We start from the raw sequence: 27,322 nt of genomic DNA, 5'->3' as shown, positions 1-27,322 counted from the left end.
AAAAAATTAAGCTTTAACCAATTGCCGACCAGCCGCGGTCATTATACTGCGGCCGGTCGGCACGAACCTGCGAATTGCCGTAGGTGTAGGTCGGCACCTTTAAGGGCAATAGCAGGCGCGCGTGCGCATGCCCGCTGCACAACGGGGGGTCCCGATGTGCGTGGCCAGCGGTTGCGATGCCCCGCTAGAATGTGTGTGTGTGTAAACACATGCATTCCCCGTTCTGACAGGAGAGGAGAGACAGATTGTCTGTTCCTACTAATCAGGAACAGCGATCAGTCTACTTCCCCAGTCAGTCCCCTCCCCTCACAGTTAGAAACACTCATGAGGGAACACATTTAACCCCTTGATCGCCCCTAGTGTTAACCGCTTCCCTGCCAGTGACATTTATACAGTAATCAGTGCATTTTTATAGCACAAATCGCTGTATAAATGTCAATGGTCCCAAAAAAGTGTCAATAGTGTCCGATTTTCAGCTGCAAAGTCGCAGTCCCGCTAAAAAAATCGCTGATCGCCGCCATTACTAGTAAAAAAAAAAATAAAAATAAAAATGCCATAAATCTATCCCCTATTTTGTAGAGGCTATAACTTTTGTGCAAACCAATCAATATACACTTATTGCGATTTTTTTTTTACCAAAAATATGTAGAAGAATATACAGTGCCTTGCAAAAGTATTCACCCCCCTTGGATTTTTACCTATTTTGTTACATTACAGCCTTTAGTTCAATATTTTTTTAATCTGAATTATATGTGATGGATCAGAACGCAATAGTCCAAGTTGCTTAAGTAAAATTAGAAAAATATATACATAAAACTATAAACTGCGAACCTGCCAAGAGACGGCTGCACACCAAAACTCACAGACTGGGCAAGGAGGGCATTAATCAGAGAGGCAGCACAGAGACCTAAGATAACCCTGGAGGAGCTGCAGAGTTCCAAAGCAGAGACTGGAGTATCTGTACATAGGACGACAATAGGCTGTACGCTCCATAGAGTTGGGCTTTATGGCAGAGTGGCCAGAAGAAAACCATTACTTTCAGCAAAAAACAAAATGGCACATTTTGAGTTTGCGAAAAAAGCATGTGGGAGACTCCCAAAATGTATGGAGGAAGGTGCTCTGGTCTTATGAGACTAAAATTTAACTTTTTGGCCATCAAAGAAAACGCTCTGTCTGGCGCAAACCCAACACATCACATCACCCAAAGAACACCATCCCCACAGTGAAACATGGTGGTGGCAGCATCATGCTGTAGGGATGTTTTTCAGCAGTCGGGACTGGGAAACTGGTCAGAGTTGAGGGAAAGATGGATGGTTCTAAATACAGGGACATTCTTGAGCAAAACCTATACCACTCTGTGTGCGATTTGAGGCTAGTACGGAGGTTCACCTTCCAGCAGGACAATGACCCCAAACACACTGCTAAAGCAAAACTTGAGTGGTTTAAGGGGAAACATGTAAATGTGTTGGAATGGCCCAGTCAAAGCCCAGACCTCAATCCAATAGAAAATCTGTGGTCAGACTTGAAGATTGCTGTTCACAAGTGCAAACCATCCAATTTGAAGGAGCTGGAGCAGTTTTGCAAGGAGGAATGGGCAAAAATCCCAGTGGTAAGATGTGGCAAGCTCATAGAGACTTATCCAAAGTGACTTGGAGCTGTGATAGCCGCAAAAGGTGGCTCTACAAAGTATTGACTTTAGGGGGGGTGAATAGCTATGCACATTGACTTTTTCTGTTATTTTGTCCTATTTGTTGTTTGCTTCACAATAATAAAAAAAAACATCTTCAAAGTTGTGGGCATGTTCTGTAAATTAAATGATGCAAATCCTCAAACAATCCATGTTAATTCCAGGTTGTGAGGCAACAAAACACGAAAAATGCCAAGGGGGGTGAATACTTTTGCAAGGCACTGTATATCGGCCTAAACTGATGAAGAAATATGTTTTTTTACTTTTTCTTTTTTTTGGGATATTTATTATAGCAAAAAGTAAAAAATATTGTTTTTTTTTCAAAATTGTCACTCTTTTTTTGTTATAGCACAAAAAATAAACACTGCAGAGGTGATCAAATACCACCAAAAGAAAGCTTTATTTGTGGGAAAAAAAGGACGGAAATTATGTTTGGGTACAGTGTCGAACGACCGCGCAATTGTCAGTTAAATTGACGCTGTGCCATATCACAAAAAATGGCCTGGTCATTAAGGGGGCAAATCTTCCGGTCTGTAAGTGGTTAATAGCACTTTAACTGCTCACTGGACAGAGGTAATAATGTTGATTCCATTAAGGAGTCAGAAAGTGGAGGAGTGACAAAGGAAGCTGCACTGCTGATCAAGTAACACAAATTGCTTGATAAGGAACTAAGTTTGCCCCGGTCTGGATGTGTAATGTGGAAAAATCTTTAAATCATAAGACTGCCTGCACAGAATTACAAACCATTTAGCGGGTGAACAGTATGCTGATTTTATGTTTTTAAAATGTGTTATCTTAAAACCCAAACCCACAAAAAAAAATGTATTACAGCATTTATACATTCTGTTGGTAGAAAATAAATCTGTTATACTGACTTAATTTTACTGCTGTCATTTCTGTTCTTTTACATGCTGTAAACTCTGCAGGTCTCATTGACCCCAGTGCTACCGACAGGTTCCCCCTCTCCTCCAGGCCATTTACAAAGCACAGATCCCCAGGCTCAGTTTTATGAATGGCCTAAAGAAAAGGTGTCAGAGTTGTGACCGTAGTGCTGGGGTCCATGAGACCTGCAGCACTTAAATCTGAGGGGGCCAGGGGTATAGCACCCCCAACATGTAAAAGAACAAATATGACAGCTGTAGAATAAAGCCAGCATGACGGAAGGTTTCTTTTCTGCCAATGGAATGCACAGCTGCTGTAAAGCTGGTGAGTTTTTGGTATATGTTCTGCTCATCTTTTAGACCTTTTATACAACATTGATGGTATTAGTGAGGAAAAACTATCATACCATTTTTTGGTGAGCAAATTTTTGGGTGAGCAAAAAAAAAGATTTTTTGCTCACCAGAGTTATTTGTAAAAAAAAAAAAAAAAAAAAAAGAAAGAAACTACTCAATACATTTTTGGTAGCAGATAATATTTTAATGGCATAAACATTTATTAAAGTGGGCCTATACTCTAAAATTCATTTAATGCAAAGATGTGATTTTCGGTCCATATCTGCAAACATATATATAAACTATATCTATTATGCAACTGATTATCTGTTTTGACTTAACATCAGTTACACAAAGTTCTCAGGGAGATGTCACGACACCAAATCCCCAGCATTTGTCACACATCCCAGCAGCAGCCCTCTTCTGGAATTACTTTTTCTTTACTAGTTTAACATCTGTAACCTTTAAGCCTTTTTTTAATACAGCACAAAGGTAAAATATTTATCAAAGTGAAAATGAACTTTAGAGTAAAGTCTTTAAATATTTAGGTTTCTGATGACATCTGCATTAGACATTTTATTGGAGGTGCAGGAAAGATAGAAATAACCAAAGTAAAGTAAATCATCAACACTGATTTACAAACCAAATAAAATTACACACAGCAAAATCACATCAAAATCACAAAGTTAAATTATTTATTTTACATGCATTCATTATGTTATTTTATAATAAATTTTCAAAATGTTCAAGTTACCAACATAAATAATACTTTATTTATCATTTTAAATACGAAAGTAACAGAAAAAAACTCCTTTTCCTGCTCTCCTCAACAAACACCTCACACAAACCCACGGTTAACACCAGCCAGAATGTAGCAATAATTTTAGTAGCAAAAATACATGCAATAATGTTTGTATATTATTTTCACATACTTAATTGGGTAAAACTTGATCACATATTATGCATGCAGTGCAGGATGAAAAAAGTAGTTGAGTGATAAAAATAAAATAGCAATTTATTGTGAAATGGAAATCTTCACAAACGGTTAGGAAATCTATATTTTCAATAAAAATAATATAAACAAACACAATATTCTGTGTTAAAAGGTACCAAATATATCCAGCCACAAAACTGAGAGCATCGTATATTTTATATTTTATTATAAGAAACATATTAGAGACTGGTAGCTCATCACTGTAGAGCAGTGGTCTTCAAACTGTGGCCCGAGGGCCAGATGCGACCCTTTTACTGCCTTTGTGGCCCTTGGGGCACTATTCCTCTCATTGATACAAGAAATTTTGTTCCTCCTACTGACACCAATGATAAGGGATCATTATTTCCACCAACACCAACAGTGGGGGATAATTGCTTTCATTGACACCAAAAGTGGGGGATCATTGCTTTCATTGACACCAACAGTGGGGCCCTATTTTTTCCACTGACACCAATGATGGATCATACTTCCTTCCACTGATATAAATGTTGGAACACTATTCCTCCCACTGACATCAAAGATGGAGCATTATTCCTTCCACTAGTACCAACAATGGGGCACTGTTCCTGCCACCAATACCACTGATGGGGCACTATTCCTCCCACTGACACCAACGATGGGCCACTATTCCTTCCAATGACACCAATATTTGGGGTACTATTGCTCCCACTTATACCAATGATGAGGCCTATTCCTCACACTAATGCCAACAATGGGGCACAATTCCTGCCATGGACATCAATGATGACCCACTATTTCTCCCACTGACACCATCGACGGGGCATTATTTCTTCTTTCACTGACACCAACAATGGGAAACTATTCCTTCCAATGACACCAATAATGGGGAACTATTCCTCCCACCAATACAATGTGGCACTATTCCTCCTCCTACTAACCACAGATTTTTATTTTTTTTTATTCCAATGACCACCAAGCCTGAGGGATTTTCTACTCCCAATGGCCCTCCTAAAGTGTGAAGGACTGTAAACTGGCCCTTTGTTTAAAAAGGTTGGAGACCCCTGCTGTAGCGCAACCATTCTCAACCAGGGTTCTGGAGAACCCCAAGATTCCCTGAGAGGTTGCTAGGGGTTCCCTGAACTTTGGCCAATCAACCTCCCATTTGATTAAGCCCTTATATTTCCAGGTCCATCGCCACATGGCAGCGCCTGTAGCATGACATAACATCCACCCACTCCACCCACTCGGATGCAAGGTCCCTAAGACAATAGGGAAAAATATAGCAACATCATAACATATGCATTAATATAGCGACTTCACAGTTCTTATAATAGGGAGGCCAGCAATCATCTCTATTTATATCTATCGAGGCAGCAGTCAGTCCCCAACTAATCCCAATGGGAATTCAGAAATTACAGATCTCTATGCCCCCATATCCAGCACCAGGCAGACAAGCCCCTCAATGAAGGATCAATGCCTTGCATGCAAAAAACAATAGCAAGCTAAGTAAGGTACGTTGAGCCGTAGTAGGTGCCAAACCCTCCACCAGGCCAAGTAAGCATGTTGCCACCGTCAGGGGCACTGGTATGGATGTAATCTCCATTATACAGCGCCCAACATCAGACCAGAACTCCTTGACTACCTGGCAATGCCAAAAGACTTGGCTAAAATCGTCTGGTGACTGTGAGCAACACCAGCATTCAGCCTATGTACCCAGGTAGATTTTAGATAACTTTGCCGGTGTGTAATAGATCCTATGCAGGAATTTAAATTGAATTATGTGATCTCTAGCGGACACTAAGTGAGTGAAGGGAACGCTCCACATATCATTCCACTCTTCTCTAACCAAATCAGGGACCTCTTTCACCCACTGTTCCCTTAATTTAGTCACCGAAGGAGGCAAGACAGGAAACAGCTCCTCATATAATTCAGATAAAGGTTTTTTCATTGAGTCATCCAATAGAACCTTCTCCAAAATCGGAGATCTAAGTTCCAGCTTAGCGGAGCCAAATTTCGACACAAAAGCGTGGCCCAACTGAAGATAGCGAAAAAGAAAGGGGTTTGGAAGCTCAAACTTCTGTTTTAGATCGGAGAACTGTAACAGCTCGCTCCCTCTGGTGATATCACCTAAAGTTTTAGTTCCTCAGGACACCCATATAATCAGATCTGGTATAGTGAGCAGATAGGGAAAACTAGGTTTTCTCCACAATGGTGAGGCCGGTGATACAGCGGTAGAAGCAGAAGAAGAATACAGCACCAAGCCTTAACAGTGGCTCGCATTGTGCCAGTCAGAGGAAATAACCCGAGAGCCCCTATAGAAGAGGAGACGCAGGCTCTCATAAGAACCCATCACCACCACCTCTAAGATTGTGGCAGAATCCCTGTCATCCCCAAGAAGCCATCTTTGTGCAAAAACTCCCTGGCCAGCTAAGAAATATTTAAAGATCAGGGAGCGCCAGACCCCCTTGTCCTCAGGGATTCTGAAGTGCCGTGAGGCAAATTCTAGGAGGGGAGTTCCCCCATATGAAAGAACCAAAAATGCTGTGGACCCGAGGAAAAAAGGAGCATGGTATCCAAATCGGTGAGTTACGTAAAAAATACAAGAAGACTGGAAGTATTTTAATCTTTAGAAGGTTTATCCGCCCTATCACAGAGAGGGGGAGGTTCTTCCACATCTCAATTTTCCTCTTTAGGAGATCTAACAAGGTCTGCAGATTCAAACTAAAATAGTCCGCAACCCTAGCAGATATGCAAACTCCCAGATAAGTAAACTGATTGACCCACTGTAGTGGAAACCCAGGATCCGCCGCAGCCCTGGTATCAGAATGACACCAGTGATCTTTATAGCTGGCTCTAAGGGTGGTATTCTAAGCACCACTGTAAGAGGGGCAACTATCAATATGAGCAGCATCATTCCCACTGAAATTATATTATTTTAGGTTCCCTAAGACCTGAAAAATCTTTCAAGGGTTCCTCTGCAGTAAATAGATTGAGAAAAGTTGCTGTAGAGTTAAACCTAAATGATAATCTGCAGACAAACCCCATGGAGATGGTTTGAGATGAACTAGACAAAACATGAACGCAAAGCAACCCACGAGTGCAACACCTTTGTGGGAACTTTACAAGCAAGAATTAATTTACAATTATTGAAATAATATAACTGCCATGTTCCGCTTTTATATCTGCAAAGTGTGGCTACTTTAAAGTGATATTAAACCCTCAGTTTTTAGGCACTTTCTGTAGCTAATCAGTAGCTACTTTATTTTTAAATGTTTCCTTATATTTCTGTTTACAACAAAAACATACAGCCCTGTAAACTAGGATAGTAAAGCACTCCCCTGATCTTCCCCCACCCTTCTCTAAGCTGGCAGACGGGCTTAAGATTGCACTGTCCACTGTTAACTTTTTCCAGCGAAGACCATAAGTTCACAGAAGCAGAACTGGGAAAGCAAGAACCAGCAGCAGTTGGGAACTGCAAGAGCTGGGGTATGAATTTTAACAAATTGTTTACCGGGCAATGTTCAGGTATATATTTTTTTTAATTTATTTCTTTAGCACAATCTTGATTTTCATAAAGTTTTCAAGAAAGTACAGACACTACAAACAATATACAAGATGTCTAGATTTCACACAACTATTATCTCCATAAGCATACATTAACCAAAGGAAAAAAAAGGCCTTTTCAACAGTATGGTTATACACTTCTGCTATATTTGAATATGGCAAAATAGTTAACATATGAAATCCAGCTGCCCGTGTTAGATGTAACATATAGATAAGAAACAGTTATCCTGTGATCAACCACTTTTAGTATATCAAGGGCTAGAAAATCTCCCTAGGCAGCATATGGGATGTTACCCAATGGGACACGCTCCCAAACACTGCAGAATAGCCGTTTAAGTAGTAATGATTGGGTTTAAAGATACAAAAAAAGGAGGGGAGTAAAAAAGAACATATTAAGGTCAATGACCAACAGTAAACTTTTCCGTTCCAGGACATGGTCAGGACATACCACTGGTCACTCCATCCGATAAATGGCGGGCTACGCCCTATACATGTCCAAGATCCGAAATCTAAGTAGGAGTCTGTCCTTACCTCCCCGAGGGGGTGGGAGTAGAAAGGCAGCAGAATCCAACTGAACCGATGACCCTGCCAGCCATTCCTCTGCATCCATAATATCAGTTACCTTTTTGACTCAGTCCTCTCTACTAGGGTCCTGAAACTGTTTCCAGTTTGGCCGCATTGAAGAAGAGGGGTAACACATAGCATTTTTTAATGACTAATCAGTATCGTGGGAACATGTAGGAGGAAATGGAGTTGCCAGAAAGGTATATCTAAAGTATACAAAGTATAATTTCATTTAGCCTTTAACATCAGCCCAAAGGGCATAAATCTTTGAGCCTTCCCACCAAATATGGAGGAATGTGTCACTGCGAAGAGGCAAACCTGAGGGATAAATGAGTTCCTATTTAGTGGAAACACAGTACCACCTGGTTGAAAACTTATAATTATTTTCTTGTGCCTTAGATTCAATTGACCTCAAAAGAGTTAGGCAATACAGAGTGCTCCACTGGGAGTCTGAAAAATCACACTGCAGATCATGTTCCCACTCTCTAACAGATACTAATATTATGGGGGAAGAGTCAGTTGTCAGTAATTTATACAGTACAGAAATCATGTGTTTAACTGGGGTGCTAGCAGCGCAAAGTTTCTTAAACTGTGTCATTAAAGACTCAAGGCGAATGGTACATGCCTCAGTCTAGAAAAAATATGAGAACTGTCTGTATCGCCACTCATCCATGATCAAAAGATCAAGATCAAAATCTTTCCTGGCAGTAATTTGGTCTGCCACAGCTCACATCTCCCCCTAGAGTCCAAGTACCAAAAAGGATATGTGCTCACCAGCCAGAAGCCTCCCACTGGTAGGAAAAAAACTATTCAGGCACAAGGAGTGTAAGAGGACACAGGGGCCACACATTGAGATTAGAAAAGAAGCGGTTTAACCCTAAACTGCGAAGGGGGTTTTTCACTGTCAGGGCAATAGGGATGTGGAATTCTCTTCCACAATTGGTGGTGGCTGCAGGGAGTATTTTAAGAGACCCTTAGATGTGCATCTTACGGAACGCAGCATACAGGGATAAGGGAAATATAGACACACATGCACCTACACAGGTTGAACTGGATGGACTATTGGCTTTATTCAATTTTACCTACTATTGATACTATGATACTGGTCATAGAGGGGACATAGGGGAGACAAGGGTATAACTGCTGTTTAATTTGTCCTATAAATTGAGAATATGGACTGTAAGGGCAGAAGTGTCTGTTAGGAGTCCACAAAATGCTCAGGAGAACCAAGGAGCATGAGATAGATTCCTTCCTGATATCTTTTTTTGTAGAAACCCACAACTTAGTAAAGGCATGGAAACAACAATTAAGAATTTGTTGAAGGGCAATGGCCCTAGAGAAAACTAAGATATCCTGCATACCCAGGCCACCAGACCATTTTGACATCCTAATGACCACCATGGCAATTCAGTGTCTCTTATTGTTCCATGTAAATGCAGTGAGCACGCTCCTAAGTTGAGTGAAAAAGTGTTTGGATGAAGCTATTGGTAGCATCTCTAAAAAAAACAACAACAAATCTCTATGATGTTTTTGCACCCTATCCACACAAAGGCCACTTCTTGGGGTCCATATGTACAGGTGCATCTTATAAAATTAGAATATCATCAAAAAGTAAATTTATTTCAGTAATTCAATTCAAAAAGTGAAACTCATATTTTATATAGATGCGTTACACACAGAGTGATATATTTCAAGCATTTCTTTCTTTTAATTATGATGATTATTGCTTACAGCTAGTGAAAACCCAAAATTCAGTATCTCAGAAAATTTGATTACATAAGACCAATAAAAAAAGGATTTTTAATACAGACATGTTGGCTTACTGAAAAATATGTCCATGTATATTATGCACTATACCAATACTTGGTTGGGGCTCCTTTTGCATGAATTACTGCATCAATACAGCGTGGCATGGGGGCGATCAGCCTGTGGCACTGCTGAGGTTTTATGGAAGCCCTGGTTGCTTTGATAGCGGTCTTCAGCTTGTCTGTATTGTTGGTTCTGCTGTCTCTCATCTTCCTCTTGACAATAACCCACAGATTCTCTATGGGGTTTAGGCAAGGCGAGTTAGCTGGCCAATCGAGTACAGTGATGCCATGATCTTTAAACCAGATATTGGTACTTTTGGCAGTGTGGGCAGGTGCCAAGTCCTGCTGGAAAATGAAATCAGCATCTCCATAAAGCTGGTCAGCAGAGGGAGGCATGAAGTGCTCTAGAATTTCCTGGTAGAGGGCTGTGCTGACTTTGGGTTTGATAAAACACAGTGGCTCAATACCAGCAGATGACATGGCTCCCCAAATCATCATGGACTGTGGAAAATTTTGCATTTCATTTGGAAATCAAGGTCACAGAGTCCGGAGGAAGAGTGGAGTGGCACAAAATCCAAGTTTCATGAGGTCCAGTGTGAAGTTTCCACAGTCAATGATGATTTAGGGAGTCATGTCATCTGCTGGTGTTGGTCCACTGTGTTTTATCAAGTAAAAAGTAAGCACAGCCCTCTAGCTGGAAATACAAACTAAAAAAAAAGGTAGTGTTCTAAATCCTTTGGTCAGTAGTCTAAACTTAAATGTATCCTTGTCATCTGCTTACCAATAAGCTATTGTGCAAAGTACTCTAAGTTTAAACAATTGCTTACCAATGTTTATAAGGTAATTGGACCAACCACAATGTCCAAAATCTAGGCTCAGGTTCAAAGCAAACTTTCTAGCGTGGTAATCAGCCAACACAAATTAGATAGGACACTCCTAAAGGGAGGTAATGTGAGAAATGTAGTCCTCCATGGCTGCCATGGCAACTTCCAGTACGCAAGATATCCTCATCAGCATGATTTACAAGTAAGCGAGCATATGTCAGTGCAGCCTAAAACTGATTTTGTTGTCTTTAAAACTTCTGTTACTTACAGGGCATACTAACTGTCATACAGTCTGTTGGTTCTATAGGGGATCTATATGAAATCTATATACCTCTTGCCCTTGCTACCGTAATTTCCCTGCTGGACCTCACTTCTTCTCTTATCACAGCTAACCTTGACTTCAACTTCATCCTCTTTCCAGACCTCACCAAAATCTCCATACTAGTAGCTCACACTGGATTGTTGTTTGTTCTGACCCTGACTACGGTCAAAGCCAACATCTAGCATTCTACCGTCTGACCTTATTTTCGCCAAAGCAGCCACTGAACATCAGTTAAGGCAGAACTTACCACTGACCACAAATGTTTAAGTGGGCCCTATATTAACCACTTTGAAAGATGCACACTTCTGACCACACAGGTCTACACTGTTAAGGCTAGAGTCATAGCTCCAGAGAAACAAATAATGTCAAAATTTACTTTCTTTTTATGTGCAGATGTAAAGGTGATGTTTAGTAAGGGAATAAAGTCCACGTAGACCATGTTATTTATTGTTCTACAACATAAGGATTGTTGGAGCTTTGTGACATTTAAAAACAGTTTTGTGACACAGAGTGGCTTATTTTCTGTAAAATTTAAAATGGGTTTTGTTAAAGAAACAGTTAAAAACTACCGGAGTTTTTTAAGAAACAGAACCTAAAAAACTATTTCTTGTGACTAGGTGAGATTAAATTTACAATAGATGGCAGATGAATCACCCTTATTATTGCTTCCCAAATAGAAATAATGAAGAACAGGTTTATTCATGAGTTCCCTAATGTGTGTATTACAACATCTTCTAAAGTACTTGTACATTTAACATATAAAAAGAACCAAAATATCCAAAGTTGTATGTGGTAGAAAACTGCCTTGTGTAGTTATGTAGTAATTATATCAAGTAATTTTCTGCTTATGGGAAGGGCATGTATACACCAAGATGTGCTGAATGCATATTATTAAACAAAATATTTCACCGAGCAAAGCATCTATCAGAGAAACTGTCTCTGGCAGTGAAGCAGGGTCTTCTAAACCTCACCAAAAGTGTTGTCACTGCCCCAAAACTAGTATGTTTTTGTCTGTAAGTTAAAAATGGCTGCTTCTTTTAGGAAAGATTTCCTGCAACTAAGTAAACCACTGGGACAAACTACCAATGCTATAATCAACTTTTGTTTACAATTCAATGATAATGAGAAAAAAACACCAACTTGTGGAGAAATCTTAGCACGCTTATTGTAGTACTGTATACAGATACTGTTTAAAGATATCACTGTAGGAATGAGCCATATACAGCAATTTACAGCAGTAGCTCATTTAAACGTAACTTTTAATGCTCACAGATGCTTGTACCCAATTTTGTGCAGGTACCCTTGTTATTACTATTATGAAGTATATCTGTGGCTTATCTACACCGACACATGAATCTGTATATTTTTTGTGAACCTCCATGCACTTCATCATCCCCATAAAGTAATTCCCACATACCATGATTATTATTGAAGATCCAGTCCAAGCCTTGTATTAGCAGAAAAAATATTTGACATTGCATCTAACAATGATACTGTAGGCCTTGTTCTTCCCGGGTTGTCGAGTGTGGGAGCCAGATCTGGGAGACATTCCTGATGATAACTAGCTATCCTGGAGCTAGTGCCCTCTGGTTCTTTGTTGTCCTCACAACAACTTACTCAGCTGTTCATACTTCACAGGGCTTACAGAACTCTGTTAAATTTATTTCAATGGGGTCGCAGACCTACCCCCAGAGTGTCCAGGCTGTCAGGGTTCCCCTGCAGAAACTCCACATGTTGTGGAAATGCCCGAAACTTTTCCAGTACTGGCTTACGTTGCTGAATACTATTAATTTTGTTTTCCAAACACACTTATGCCCTGTACACACGGTCGGACATTGAACGGACATTCCGACAACAAAATCCATAGATTTTTTCCGACGAATGTTGGCTCAAACTTGTCTTGCATACACACGGTCACACAAAGTTGTTGGAAAATCCGATCGTTCTGAAAGCGGTGACGTAAAACACGTACGTTGGGACTATAAATGGGGCAGTAGCCAATAACTTTCGTCTCTTAATTTATTCTGAGCATGCGTGGCACTTTGTGCGTCGGATTTGTGTACACACGATCGGAATTTCCGACAATGGATTTTGTTGTCGGAAAATTTTATAGCAAGCTCTCAAACTTTGTGTGTCGGAAATTCCTATGGAAAATGTGTGATGGAGCCTACACATGGTCGTAATTTCCAACAACAAGGTCCTATCACACATTTTCCATCGGAAAATCCTATCGTGTGTACAGGGCATTAGAGTTGGATCCCAAAATGTGCCTCTTAGAATACTTAGATGAGGAGAGGATTCCACAGGAAGTTAAAGTGTCAGTAAGCAAGCTGTTGTTCATAGCACTTAAACTAAATGCCATGAAATGGCTATCACCTAATTCTCCCACTCTCAAAGAATGACTCCTACAGGTTAATGACACCTTATTCAAAATACAACAGGTTTATAGGAATAGGGGTACACTGAATACATTCTTTAAATTATTGGCGCCATGGCTGGCGGCTCCTGGGCTGGCCCCCTTCTCCCTGATCTCCCTTAGGCTAGTGCGAAGATGAATATAAAACACATCGAGTGTGATGACTACCTTTCTTATATGACCATATTGCGAGTTCACCCAAGCATGTAGGCGAGAGCAATAGATGTCTTCTCCACTTTATTCACTCAACCTAAATATGCAGGTGAAAAGTTGTTTAATGTGTTTTCCCCCTCTTTTTCTTTTCTTTTTTCTCTTCTCCCTTGTTACGGGAGGAGCTACCTCTAGGGAACAACCAGTCCAATGGATGCTTTCTGCAATTATTTAACGGATTATGGAGCACGTGGTTGTCATTATATTGTAATGTGTCGCTGACCTTTATATGACTTTTTTTTCCTTGTCAAAAGAAGTTTATTGAGTATACAATGTTATAAAGATACATAAAGTAAGTTTACAAGGATCTATAAAGTAAGCTCATTGTTTTACAGTAGGGTTTATATAGGTAAATATCATGAAATTTCAAATATTAAACATTGGGTTCACGTAAACCTAAATTAAAGATATATATCATTTCCTTAGTTACTTTTGTAGGTATTTAAATGATTTATACCTACTATATATATTGTTTACAAGTAGAGTGTATATAGGTCAAATAAATTCTGATAATGAGCTTTAATCGTAAGGTGGAGAAAAGGAAAGAGAAAGAAGAAAAAGGGTTGAAAGGTAGAGGTATGGTCCACAAGGTTGTCCCGCACGTCAGTTTATTATTCTTTTTAGTTCTCTTTGAAGCCTTAGAATGGGTGTCTCTGTAAGTCATTTAATCTGTTACCATGGCAACAGGACAGAGTCATTGAAGTTTGACAGGAACTGTTGTTTTATCCAAGGATGCCAAAGTTTTTCAAATTTTGGAATTTGATTTTGATCGATGGCTACCATCTTAGCGTGGGACATTGTATTATTCATTCTGTGAATTGTTTCTGCTAGTACCAATGTAGGAGATTTCCATGCCTTGGCCACTGTTTGTTTTGCAGCCGTTATTAGTTGGATCATGAGTTTGAATTGAGAGAGTGTTAACCATTCCGGTTTTAGATTAAGTAAAGTTAAATATGGATCTGGTTGTATTATTTTTTTAAATATTTTAGATGCAATCACGAAGACTTCCTTCCAGAAGGTTTGGATTACTGGGCACGTCCACCATATGTGTAAATATGTGCCTATTTCTGGGCATCCTCGAAAACAAAGAGCTGAGGTATTAGGTGAATATTTTGCCACTCTAGCGGGTACAAGGTACCAGCGAGTTAGGACTTTATAATTTGTCTCCAGTGCTAAGATGTTGGGTGAAGATGACTTAGATGTGAGCCATATGTTAGACCAGTCCGTGTCTTCCAAAGTTCGTCCCAGGTCCTCCTCCCACCTCTGAACGTAAGAGGGTCTATTAAGATTTGCTACTCCATATAATTGATTATAAAGTGATGAAATTGTACCTTTAGCAAATGGATCTTTTGTACAGATTGATTCAAAAATGGATAATTGGGATAATGGTGTATCCCCCTTTAGGAATGGTGTATAGAAATTTTTGATTTGGAGATATCTAAATATCTCAGAGTTTGGTAGATCATATTTTTCTCTAAGCGATGGGAATGAAAGGAATGATTTAGATGCTATGAAGTCATTTAGTGTCTGAATGCCTGATGTTGTCCAAGCTTTAAAAGAATTTGGGTAGATCCATGCCGGATAAAAGGCCGGATTTCTGATAAAAGAAAGGAGAGGATTGTGTGGAGATTGTAACTGATATTTGGTTTTTAGTTTATCCCAGAGAGATAAGAAGTGTTTAGTTATGGGATTATGAATTTTAAAGCGGTCTTTAGGATCAATCCATAATAAGTTTGATATTAATGGAGGGTCATTTTCTGAAGCCTCTATAAATACCCATAATGGGATTTCCTGTTTTGCATGGTATTTGGACAGACTGGCCAAATGTGCTGCTCTGTAGTAGTTAGTAAAATTAGGGTATCCCAGGCCTCCTTTATTTTTGGGAAGATGTAGTGTGTGTATAGGTATACGTGGTTTAGAAGAGCCCCATATAAACGAAGTTGCTCTTTTTTGTACTATTCTCAAAAAATAGGAAGGAATTGGAATAGGGAGGACTCTGAATAGATAAAGCAATTTGGGTAGAATAGTCATTTTGATTGCATTAATCTTCCCTATCCAGGATAAAGGAAGTTGCGACCATTGTTTTATTAGATTTGTGATCTGTCTTAATACAGGAGGATAATTGGTTGAGAATAAGTCAGAATGAGATGCTGTTAAATGAATTCCAAGATATGGGATTGATTTTTCTGCCCATGTGAATGGGAGTGCAGCCCTAGCCGGGATCAATTCCATGTTTGTGAGTGAAATATTAAGCACTAGGCATTTCTTAGGATTAATCATAAGGCCGGATAGGGCTGCAAATCCATCAAGAGCTGGTATTAAGTTAGGACCAGAGACCTGTGGTGATGATAGAAAAAGTAATATATCGTCTGCAAATATACATAATTTGTGTGTAATACCTCCTACTTCAATGCCAGTTATAGTTTGGTTTGTTCTGATGTATTGGGCCATGGGTTCGAGTATAAGGGCAAATAATAAGGGAGATAATGGGCAACCCTGTCGGGTACCTCTTTCGATATTAAAGGCTTCAGATTTGTATCCAGCATATTTTATATAGGCTTTGGGTTTATTATATAATGCTTTGATCCATGTTAAAAAGTGGGGTCCAAAACCCCATTTTTGTAATGAATATTGCATATATTGCCAGGATACTGTGTCAAATGCCCTCTTAATATCGAGAGATAGAAAACATAAAAGGGATTTTCCGTTTTTTAGCAATATGTGCCAATAACACTGCCCTGCGTATATTATCGCCTGCCTGTCTATTTGGCATGAAGCCTACTTGATCTCTATGTATTCATTTTCCTATAATGCTACTGAGGCGTTTTGCTATTATTTTTGCTAATAATTTAATATCGAGGTTTAACAGAGAGATAGGCCGATAATTCACACAGGAAGTATCATCAGAAAGGGGTTTTGGGATCATACAAACAATTGCCATTAGTGTTTCTTGCCGAAAAGAATGTCCATCTAGAAGTTTGTTAAAAGTTTCAGTGAGAATGGGAGAGAGTATTTCTGAGAATGTTTTATAGTATAAAGCCGAGTAGCCGTCTGGGCCTGGTCTTTTGTTAAGTTTTAGGTCTTTTATGGCGTTAGCAACTTCATCTATAGTTATAGGCTCATCCAAACTGCTTTTTTGATTCTGAGATAACTCAGGTAAGGTTATTTTTGAGAAGAAGGATTCAGCCTCTGTAGGATTAAATTCATTGTTTGTCTTGTATAAGGTTGCGAGATGTGAGTGAAATTTATGGACTATTTTAACTGGATTACAAGTGTAAACATTTTTTGATAATTTCAAACGTATTGGTTTGAAAGATTTGTTAGTTGAATTTAATGCCCGAGCCAAATATGTACCTGGTTTGTTTGTATTCATGTAGAAATTGTGTTTGGAGCGTTTGAGGGATTTATCAACTGACTCAGTGAGAAATAGATCGTATTCCAATCTAGATTTTTCCAGATGAGATTTTGTACTCTGAGATGGATTATCTTGAAATGATATGTAGGCTGCATTAAAATTGAGTTCTAGTTTTTTTGCTAAATTTTTGCGTTCCCGTTTAAATAGTGCCATTTGTCTTTGTATTGTACCACGCAAGACAGGCTTATGAGCTTCCCACAGTGTTATTGGGGAGATGTCTGTTGTATTATTAATTGATATGTATTCCTTTAAAGCTTGTTCAATGGCCATCTGATGTAGTGGGTGTTTGAGCATTATGTCCGGTAAGTACCACGTTGGGTCATGCGCTTTTGGTATGGCTGAGGCTATAGTAGTGTATACTGCATTATGGTCAGACCACGGAATTGGAATTATATCTGATGCAATAATTTCTGGTATCATTCCTATTGTTAGAAAAATATGATCTATTCTGGTGAAGGTTTGATGAGGGTGCGAGAAATAAGTGAATTTCTTTTTCATTGGGTTACTTTCTCTCCACGAATCTACCAGATTGTATTTGGAAAGAAGTTGAGAAAAAGGTAATCTAGAGGTTATTTTGGATGGTGTAAAAGGTGATTTATCTAGAAATGGGAGGAGGACCTGGTTCGAATCCCCACACATTATCACTGTTCCTATTTTGTGTGTATTAATCACTTGTAATATATGTGAGAGGAATGGTGTAGGTTGTTTGTTAGGAGCGTAGTAGGAAATCACCGTGATTGCTGTATCCATTATATAACCCATGAGTATCAGGTATCTACCTTCTGGGTCTTTAATTTCTGATGATAAGGTGAATGGTGTGGATCGGTGAAATGCAATTAGAGTTCCCCTTTGCTTGGTACAGGCAGAAGCCGTGTAAATTTGTTGATAAAAAGGAGAAATATATTTTGGAGTAGAATCTTTGGTGAAGTGTGTTTCTTGGAGGCATACTATGTGAGCCTTTTTGTTATGGAAAGTACGGAAGGCTTTGGTCCTTTTTTGAGGGACATTTATTCCCTGAACATTCAGGGAAAGTATATTCAGTGGTGCCATGGCAATAGATCAAATAGTTTTGACTTACTTTTTGTTATGCAGAGCTGACTGCGCAGATCAACCTGTGTGGACTGAAGAGATGAATAGATAGAAAAGAAACCAGTGAGTTCTGGAGTAAAGAGTAAACAAAAAACATATGAGATTAGATGATACATTGTATAAATTATTTTTTGCAAGTAATCACAATTTACCCGTGGAAGAGAATAAATATCTCTCTCAGGGGAATAAGTGCCTTCGTCACACTCCCACATAATATGGTTGGGAGAATGAGGAGGGCTAATGGGGGTACATGGATCTTCCGCTTACAGGAGAGAAGTGCTATGTCAAAAGACATCAAAATTATGTTTCATTAATTGGAGTGCAGAATATAGTTTTTGTTGAAATTACTTATTCCAGGGTGGTTGTATATGGTTAGTCTTGCCCTAGGCTAAATAATTCAGTTAGAAAGGTACTGTTAATAACTTTGGTATTGATGAAGATAGTTTGAATTATTTTGGGATTTTAACCCTTTTAGAGTAAACAATTACATATTTTATTCATATGTAACTGTTTAGATATGTTAACTCATAAAATTGAGGTTGTATTGCTTCAGATTAGAATAAACAAAAACATAATTCTAGGAACTAGTTAGGTAATAATATATTTGTTTTAAGAAAAGAAAGAAAAAGCTTCCATTACTTCTGGATTATTGAACATATTTGTCCTAAAAAGTAATAAATCTATTGTTATTACCTGATAATATATAACTGAACAAGAATTTCCTTATTTCACTTATATATTCTAAGGCTATATGAATCAGAAGTAATAAGAAATATAACTGGAATGTAACATGATCCCACACAGTGTGTGACTATCAGAATGCAGTTACATTCAGTTATAAATACAGGTTTTTTATAGAGAACCATCTCTTAGTATAATAAATGAAGAGATATCAGGAATTAGGATGTCAGTCCATTGAATCTTCTTGGTCCATGGATGATGTGGCATAACGGCCTCTTTTGTGAGAATGATGATTCCCATTTTGTTCTGAAATTTTCTGGGTGCTGCCTGAAGGTGAAGATGATGCCATTCTTCTGCGTGTGGGAGTGTTGCTGCTTGTGGGTTCTGTCAGATTTTATTTTAAAAGGGTTTGTTGTAGTTCATCTGCTGATCTGCTTCTGTAAATTGTACCTTGGTAGTTAAATCTGACTGAAAAGGGGAAGCCCCATTGATACATAATGTTGTGGCGTTGCAGTTCCATTAGTTGGGGTTTCATGGATCGTCTTTTAGTAATAGTAAGTTGGGATAGGTCAGCAAAAATTTGATAATTGTGTCCTTGAAAATTAAGTTCCTTTTTTTCTCTTGCAGCAATTAGTATTTGTTCTTTCGTTCTGTAATAATGAAATTTTGTGATTATATCACGTGGGGGTCCATCTTTCTTTTTGGCTGTGAGGGCTCTGTGTACTCTGTCCAGTTCTAAACGTTCAATAGGTATATCTGGCTTTAGTTCTTGTAATAGAGCAGTAATAGTAGATTGCAGGTCTGTCACAGTTTCAGGTATTCCCCTTATGTGCAAGTTTGAACGTCTGGCTCTATTTTCGTAATCTTCGAGCTTAGTTTGAAGTATTAAATTCTCTTTTTTTAATTGTTCCAATTCTGTTATATTTTCTTGGGTTGTAATTTCAATTTCATCCATTTTTATTTCTAAGGCTGCGGTGCGGTTTCCCAGCTCTCTTATTTCTTTGGTTAGGCTTTTTGTTATTTGGTCTGAGGTTTGTTTTAAAGCCTTATGAAGCATCTTTTCAAATTGTAATAATATTACTGGGGATGCTGAGAAGGCTTGTGGAGAAGTTTGTGAGAGGATTTGTTCTGTATCTGACTCAAATGGAGAGTCTTGCTGTGACATTTTCTGTCTGTGAGAGCGCCCTGATGCTGTATATTGTGAGGTGACTGGAGCTGCTTCAGCTGCAGTGAGTGCCTGTGAGCTCTTTGTGAGGTGATTTTTATTTCTGCCACGGTTTCCTCCCAGTACCATATTTCCTGCCCAAACTTTCACAGTTTGTTCCCTGGGGCAAAAAGGTTCAAATGGATACCTTTTGAGCCTGCAGGCTCCGCTTTGTCCTTCTCTTATCTCCTCAGCGGTGTGGAGCTCTAACAATGCATGTCTGCTCTGCTAGGCTCCGCCTCCTGCCCCCCCTATATGACTTTTTAATATGGACATCTCTGAATCTATATACTACTCGGGCTTATAGCCCCAATGTAGGATAGTCAATGGAGATCCTCCTATGAGCTAAATGCACATGCCTGACCTGTTTGATTCCTTTTTCTTTTTTTCTTTTTCCTTATGTCTCCTCTCCTATTTCAGAGTGTATTTTGTATTGTTTATGAAAAATCTAATAAAAATTATTTGGAAAAAAAAAACTTCAAAAACAATGACACTGCAAGGTGTATTTTGCTAAAACTATGAAGATGTGGTAACATAGTAAAAAGTATGTGTTTAATAATATACATTTTACTGTACATAAAAAAACACACATTCTAAAAAAAAAACTGGGGTTCTAAGTTTTTATACTAGTGTCCTCCAATACGTCCAAGGTTATCACACAACGTCACTGTCCACTTTTCCCTGGGGCTACATCATGATAATTGCAGCTTCCAATGCCAATAAAATATGAGCTCTGCTAATCAGCATGTACGTGTGTTCCAAGTTCCACAGTAGCACTGAGGCTTACATTCCACTACAGCAGCCAACACACAAGCATAAGTATATAATGATGGATTAAAAAGGGTGACAGCACACAGAGAAGGAAATCTTGTTTTATTCCTTCCAACCAAGGTGTAAGATATACATGGTTGGCAAAATATTTGACAGATATAATATATATATATATATATATATAATATATTAACAGCCCACAATTAAGGGATAAAATACACCTGTAACAAACCACCTATTCCCACTTATCGCCACCTTTGTAGCTAGTGTCACTGAAGGTGGTTTTTCACCCGGCAGGGTGTGTCATTTCTAGGTGTGTATCTGCAATTTATTTTAATTTAGCAAAACTGAAACTTAAGCCTCGTACACACGGTACGATTGTTGGCAGGGGATTGTCTGTTGACAGACTGTTGCTAAAATCTTACCGTTAGTACGCTCCTTTTGACAATTGTTGTCCAACTTTCAGCCAACAAATGTTGGATGACAGGCTAGTAAACGGCCTGATGTCAGATTTTCGTATGGCCAGTACACAAATCCGTTAAACAAAAGTCAAAAGTACAAACACGAATGCTCGGAATCAATGCTCACCAAACACGAAATTAGCAGAAGGGGCCCAAAAGGTGGCGCTCAAGAGCTGAAATTCCTCGTAGTACGTCACTACGTTCGTGTTTGTGGCACGACAATTGTGTACCGTTAGTAGGCAAGACAAGATCCTGGCACACGCCCTTTTGACAAAAATCAGACGCTCGATTGGCCAACAATCATACCGTGTGTACGAGGCTTTAGACACACTTAAGCCTGCCTGTGGGGTCACCAAATGGCCAATGTGAATCCTTTTTTGTGCATTAAGGAAGTCTGAGCTAACACGTTCCTCCTGATCCTTTGTGCTGGTCTTTTGTGCTCTATTGTCGATTTGTTTGTCCTACAATTCTTTCTAAACTCTATCAGTTTGTTTATAGACTACACCCAAGCCTACTGAATTGGTACTGAGGTCACCAAACTATGGCCCGTGCGCTACATCTGGCCGGCTACAAGGTTTCATCCAGCCCGTAGCTAGTGGCGTATCCTCGCTGCACAGACCAACAATTTATATCATTTGGTCTCCACTTTTGATGGGGACCCTGAAGTAAGGGGGGAACTCTAATAGGAAAAGAAATGGGTGAAACCTCGTGAGCTACCAAAAACTATAAGCTACCGTGAACTAAAAACTAAAAAAGCTGCCTGCACTTCCCACACTTCCCCACAATGTGAACTAAAAACTAAAAACTACCGTGAACTCTAATAGGAACACTGATGTAAGGAAGCACTCTGATATGTAAGGAGGGCTATGAAGTGATGAAGGGCTTCTAAAGTGAAAGGGGGAATCTGATGTAAAAGAGGGACTCTGATGTAAAGGGGGCTCTGATATGATGGGGAGGCTTTTGAATTAAAGGGGACTTCTGATGTGAGGGGTAGCTTCTGATATTAAGTTTTTTTCTCATAGCACATTTATTCATTCATTGAAATTGTATTAATTCATTTATAAAACTGATTTTTTTTCTGGCCCACAAATATTTGTGAAAAATGCAATGTGGCTCTGGTACTGAAAGGTTTGGCGACCACTAGTCTAGAACTAAGAGCATCACTACCTCTATATTCAACATAGCTTTTGCATTTGTTATTGTCCATCTTCAGTATTACATCAGGCTTCAGTTATTCTTATGGTTTTGTTCTGGCTATTACCTAAGACATAAAAGTATAATCTTCTTTGGTGTGATAATTAAAGCAACTCTGTCACTCAAAAAAAGGAGCCTGCAAATAAAGATGCTTAATACCTACCTCTCTGGCAGGCAGTGAATTCTTACTTTGCTCTCCTTAAAGTGAATTTTACCCATAACAACTTGAAAAAATAATGTTCTTTAGCAAGGAACATACATTACACATTAATAATCATGTTACCAATATTAGTGTGTGCTGTAAATTGCCTCCAGCATTGTTCCTGTTTCTTCTTGCTGGAGGCTGCCATTTTGCTAAAGTCCAGAGCCCCTGAACAGCAATACATCTTTAGGCTGTTAGCATACTGGCCTACAAATTCAAAAAAGTGTCTAAAAATAAAGCTCAAGTGAGCATGTGCAGAGCAGGGTGAGACAGTGTATTACTGGATTTTAAACAGTATAGGCACGTATTTTTAATGTTTTACATAGCTATACGTGCAGATGGGGCGAGTCTGAAGTGATCTAGCAGGACTTAATTTTCTGACTAAAGTTCCACTTTAAGAAGCACTGGACACACTTCTGGATATGTCATATGCCTGGTGTCTGCTGAGCGCTGTGGTTCCCCTCGCCGCAGTCCCTACATCACTAATGTGTCCTGCAGTGACGTAGGGTCTGTCAGATGGAACCACAGCACATAGTGGGGAACGCAGGTATCCAATACACCTGGAAGTGATGGATGGTGAACATTCTTCTTGACGCTATAGCTCTTGAAGGGCCTTTTCTGACATATATATATTTCAGTCTTTAGTCAATGTTAGATATAGAAAGCACTTGACATTTTCTCCTGTCTCCTAGGTGAAATGACTGTATTTGAATTTCTGAGTTTATGGCCAGTGTTATCCAGCCCCCCTCCCCCCCAAACCCTGTTACAGTTTTATTTTACGTTCTGAGGAATGGAATATGAGTTGCTGAAACACACAATAAAAGATGGGATGACTAAAAACTCCCAGGTGGACAGGTACAATGGCACACAGAATTTGGTTCTGTAATATCCATAACATCCATCTACAATAATTCAGCCCACAAGGCTCTACATATACCTACAATATCAGGTTTGGTTGGGCAGGCTCTTTATGTGTGTGTTACAGAAACAAATATAATAGTTTAATCACTGAGAGGCATGCATTTACCGTTTTAATTACTACAAAACACTCCACATATGCAAAATGTAAGCTGATGCAATCCAACAGCAAGGAGTCATGTGCAACTAGAAATGCTTTTAGTTAGGGATTTTTTTTTTTTTTAAAGAAAATATCATGCAGGACTTGACATGCATTTGCTAAACTACCTGAAAAAGAAAGTAGAGATTGTTTGGCGTTTCCTAAAATGAATAGACCTCCTGCTAGCTAGGTGCCCCTTGACCGGCATAGTACTGATTCTGTCAAACGTCACGCGCTTGCTTCCAAGAAAAACAGGAAAGAAACATTGATGAAAACAAAATGCTAACCATTTATTGTGTTAATAGCACTTGTATGAACAATAAGAATACTGTATAATTACTGTACAGGTAAAAAACAGATTGTTCCTTAAAGAATCAGAGTCCCGGGTGACATTTTTTTTAAACAGCACTGGAATAATATTTGTTTGTGCCATTTTAAAATAATGCCCGGTCTAGGCAGCTGTGGAAGGTGTTATTGCGGGAACTGCTCACTGTCAGTGGTCTAGGACGAAACCTAAGAGTCAGTAATCTTAGTAAAGTCCCATTCACACCTGTGCAAGGGTGCCACAGTGTGTGTGGTACAGAGTGAGGAAAGGGCACCTTGTGGACTTATCTCTTTAATTTACATCAGACATTTTTATAGTGCTCCATTAGGATAACTACTGATATAGTTCCGGAGCTCCAACGCTAGACCTTCTGGTCTCAGCTGCTTCATCTGCAGAGCTGTATGCAGCCGCTGTGTCCATCACTCCCCTCTGCTGCACATTCATAGAAGCCTTTGTATTTAGTGAACTCATTCACAAAATAAAAAGTCTCCTATGAATAGGGAGCAAAGGACGGGGCAGGCAGAGACGCTGTGTGTGAGAACACAGTGTCTTTCCTCTCAGAACCCCAGAGTGTAACCTCCTGGAGAATCAAAAACTGTCAGATCTAAATTAACCGCTTCAGCCCCGAAGGATTTACCCCCTTCCTGACCATGCCCTTTTTTGCGATATGGCACTGCGTCGCTTTAACTGACAATTGTGCGGCCGTGCAAAGTTGTACCCAAACAAAATTGACATCCTTTTTTCCCACAAACAGAGCTTTCTTTTGGTGGTATTTGATCACCTCTGCAAATTTATTTTTTGCGCTATAAACAAAAAAAGAGCGACAATTTTGAAAAAAATTCAATTTTTGTTTTACTTTTTGCTATAATAAATATTCCAAAAAAGATATATAAAAAAATGTTTTCCTCAGTTTAGGCCAATATGAATTCATCTACATATTTTTGGTAAAAAAAAAAAAAAATAATCGAATAAGCGTATATTGATTGGTTTGGGCAAAAGTTATTGCATCTACAAAATAGGGGATAGATTTATGGCATTTTTATTATACATTTTTTTATTAGTAATGGTGGCGATCTGCGCCATTTTTATCGTGAGTGCGACATTGCGGCGGACAGATCGGACACTTTTAACACTATTTTGGGACCATTGACATCTATACAGTGATCAGTGCTATAAAAATGCACTGATTACTGTGTAAATGTCACTGGCAGGGAAGGGGTTTAACACTAGGGAGCAATCAAGGGGTTAAGTGTGTTCACTCAGTGTGTTCTAACTGTAAGGGGGATGGGCTCACTGGTACATGACAGAGATCACTGCTCCCGATCACTGGGAACAGTAGATCCCTGTCATGTTGCTAGGCAGAACAGGGAAATGCCTTGTTTACATAGGCATCTCCCCGTTCTGCCTCTCCGTGCCACGATTGCGGGCCACCAGTGAACATCGATTGACATACGGGTACGTGGTTTTGCGCACCCGTGCCATTCTGCCATCGTATATCGTTGTGAGCCAGTCGGCAAGTGGTTAACTGCTTGCCGCCCGTCCACTGTCAAATGATGGCGGGGCGATGCGGCTCTCGTTCTGGAACAACAACATATGACGGCATCCCAGAACGGCCACTCTCGCGCTCCCGCGGGGGCACGCAGCTCGGTGGCCACACCGTGTTGCTAGGACACTGCGCAACCCCGATCTCTGTAAAGAGCCGCGTCTGTGGCTCTTTATCCATGCGATCGGCTGTGTCCAATCACAGCCGGTCACATGTAAACACGGAGATGCCGGTAATCGACTCTCCTCGCCTCACACTGACAGAGTGTGTGGTGAGGAGAGCCGATCAGCGGGCATTTCCACACAGAGGGATATCTAGGGATGTAATCAGGGCACTGATCATAAGTGCCCTGATTACAATGCAGCAATACAGTGTCACTAATCGGTGCTCACCATTCCCAGCATTAGTGCCCACCACTGCCCGCAAGTGCCACCAATCAGTGCCCATTAGCGATGCCAGTCAGTGCTGGCAATCAGTGCACCTATCAGTGCTGCCCATCACTGCTGTCGATCAATGCCCATCAGTGCCACCCACCAATACCCATCAGTACCGCTTATCCGTGCCGCCTATCAGTGCCAACCAGTGCCGCCTATCAGTGCCTACCAGTGCTATCAGTGCCCGTCAGTGCCAGCTAACAGTGCCCATCAGTGCCACCTATCAGTGCTCATCAGTGCCACATATCAGTGCTACCTATCAGTGCCCATAAGTGTGGCATATCATCATCAGTGCCTCCTCATCAGTGCTACCTCAGCAGTGCCGATAAGTGCCAACTCATCAATGCTCACCAGTTCAGCCTATCAGTGCCCATGAGTGTCGCCTCATCAGCGCACATCAGTGAAGGCAAAAAATTACTTAGTTACAAAATTTACTGACAGAAAAAAAGTAAAAAACATTTTATTTTTTCAAAATTTTTGGTCTTTTTTTTTTAAAAGTAAAAAACCCAGCAGTGATTAAATACCACCAAAAGAAAGCTCTATTTGTGTGAAGAAAATGATAAAAAATTTGTTTGGGTACAGTGTAGCATGACCGCGCAATCGTCGGGAAGGGGGTGTAAGTGCCGGTAGGCAAGTGTTTAAAGAGATACATCCATGAGGTGTCATGCACCAAGTTGTACTTAACTTATAGTGTCCCTGCACATTTATCAAAGTGCCTGAATTCCTGAAGTTCAGCCCTAACATAGAGGACCGGTGTGCCCTGTAAATGTGCGTCTGTGATTGCTGTTTGCAGTAAAAGAGCTATGGGGTTGATTTACTAAAACTGGAGTGCAAAATCTGGTGCAGCTGTGCATGGTAGCCAATCAGCTTATAACTTCAGCTTGTTCAAGTAAGCTTTAGCAATAAAACCTGGAAGCTGTTTGGTTTCTATGCAGAGCTGCACCAGATTTTGCACTCTCCAGTTTTAGTAAATCTCCCCCTATATCTTACATGGGGTGCTGGCCTTTCTTTACATGGAGTCTGCAGCAGTGCTGCTGTTAGCCCTGCACTCTGAACATTCGGGGGCAAGGGCTCACTGTGCATTCTGATTGGCAGTGTATGTGGCAATGCACATGCAAAGGCCCTTACAGTTTTCATTTAAAAACACAATAAACTGCAGTGCATTCATACAAACCAGCCAAATAAGAAAAGAACAGGGTTTTTACATGAAATGTACTTTCATGCAGTAAAAATTAACTGCACAAAAACAGTCAAGTGTGAATAGGCCCTAATGGCGCTCAGTTTGTCCACTCTGAAGCACAGTGTAACACAATGCTTCTGCCTGCATAAAATATGCCCTTATTTTATCCATTATATGTATCTTTAGCATTTTCAATAAACGG

General features: G+C 39.8%; 1 protein-coding gene across 1 annotated transcript in view; it reads right to left on the bottom strand.

Moving 5' to 3' along the window:
* RHBDF1 (rhomboid 5 homolog 1) overlaps positions 1–27,322 on the bottom strand; it is a 243,312-nt gene that overhangs the window by 112,679 nt on the left and 103,311 nt on the right. The gene's annotated exons all lie outside the window — the stretch shown is intronic.

This window comes from Aquarana catesbeiana, linkage group LG06 (genome assembly GCF_042186555.1).
Source record: "Aquarana catesbeiana isolate 2022-GZ linkage group LG06, ASM4218655v1, whole genome shotgun sequence".
Taxonomy (NCBI): Eukaryota; Metazoa; Chordata; class Amphibia; order Anura; family Ranidae; genus Aquarana; species Aquarana catesbeiana.
Note: the sequence above shows the minus strand (reverse complement) of the source record. Positions and strands in the feature narration are given on the sequence as shown.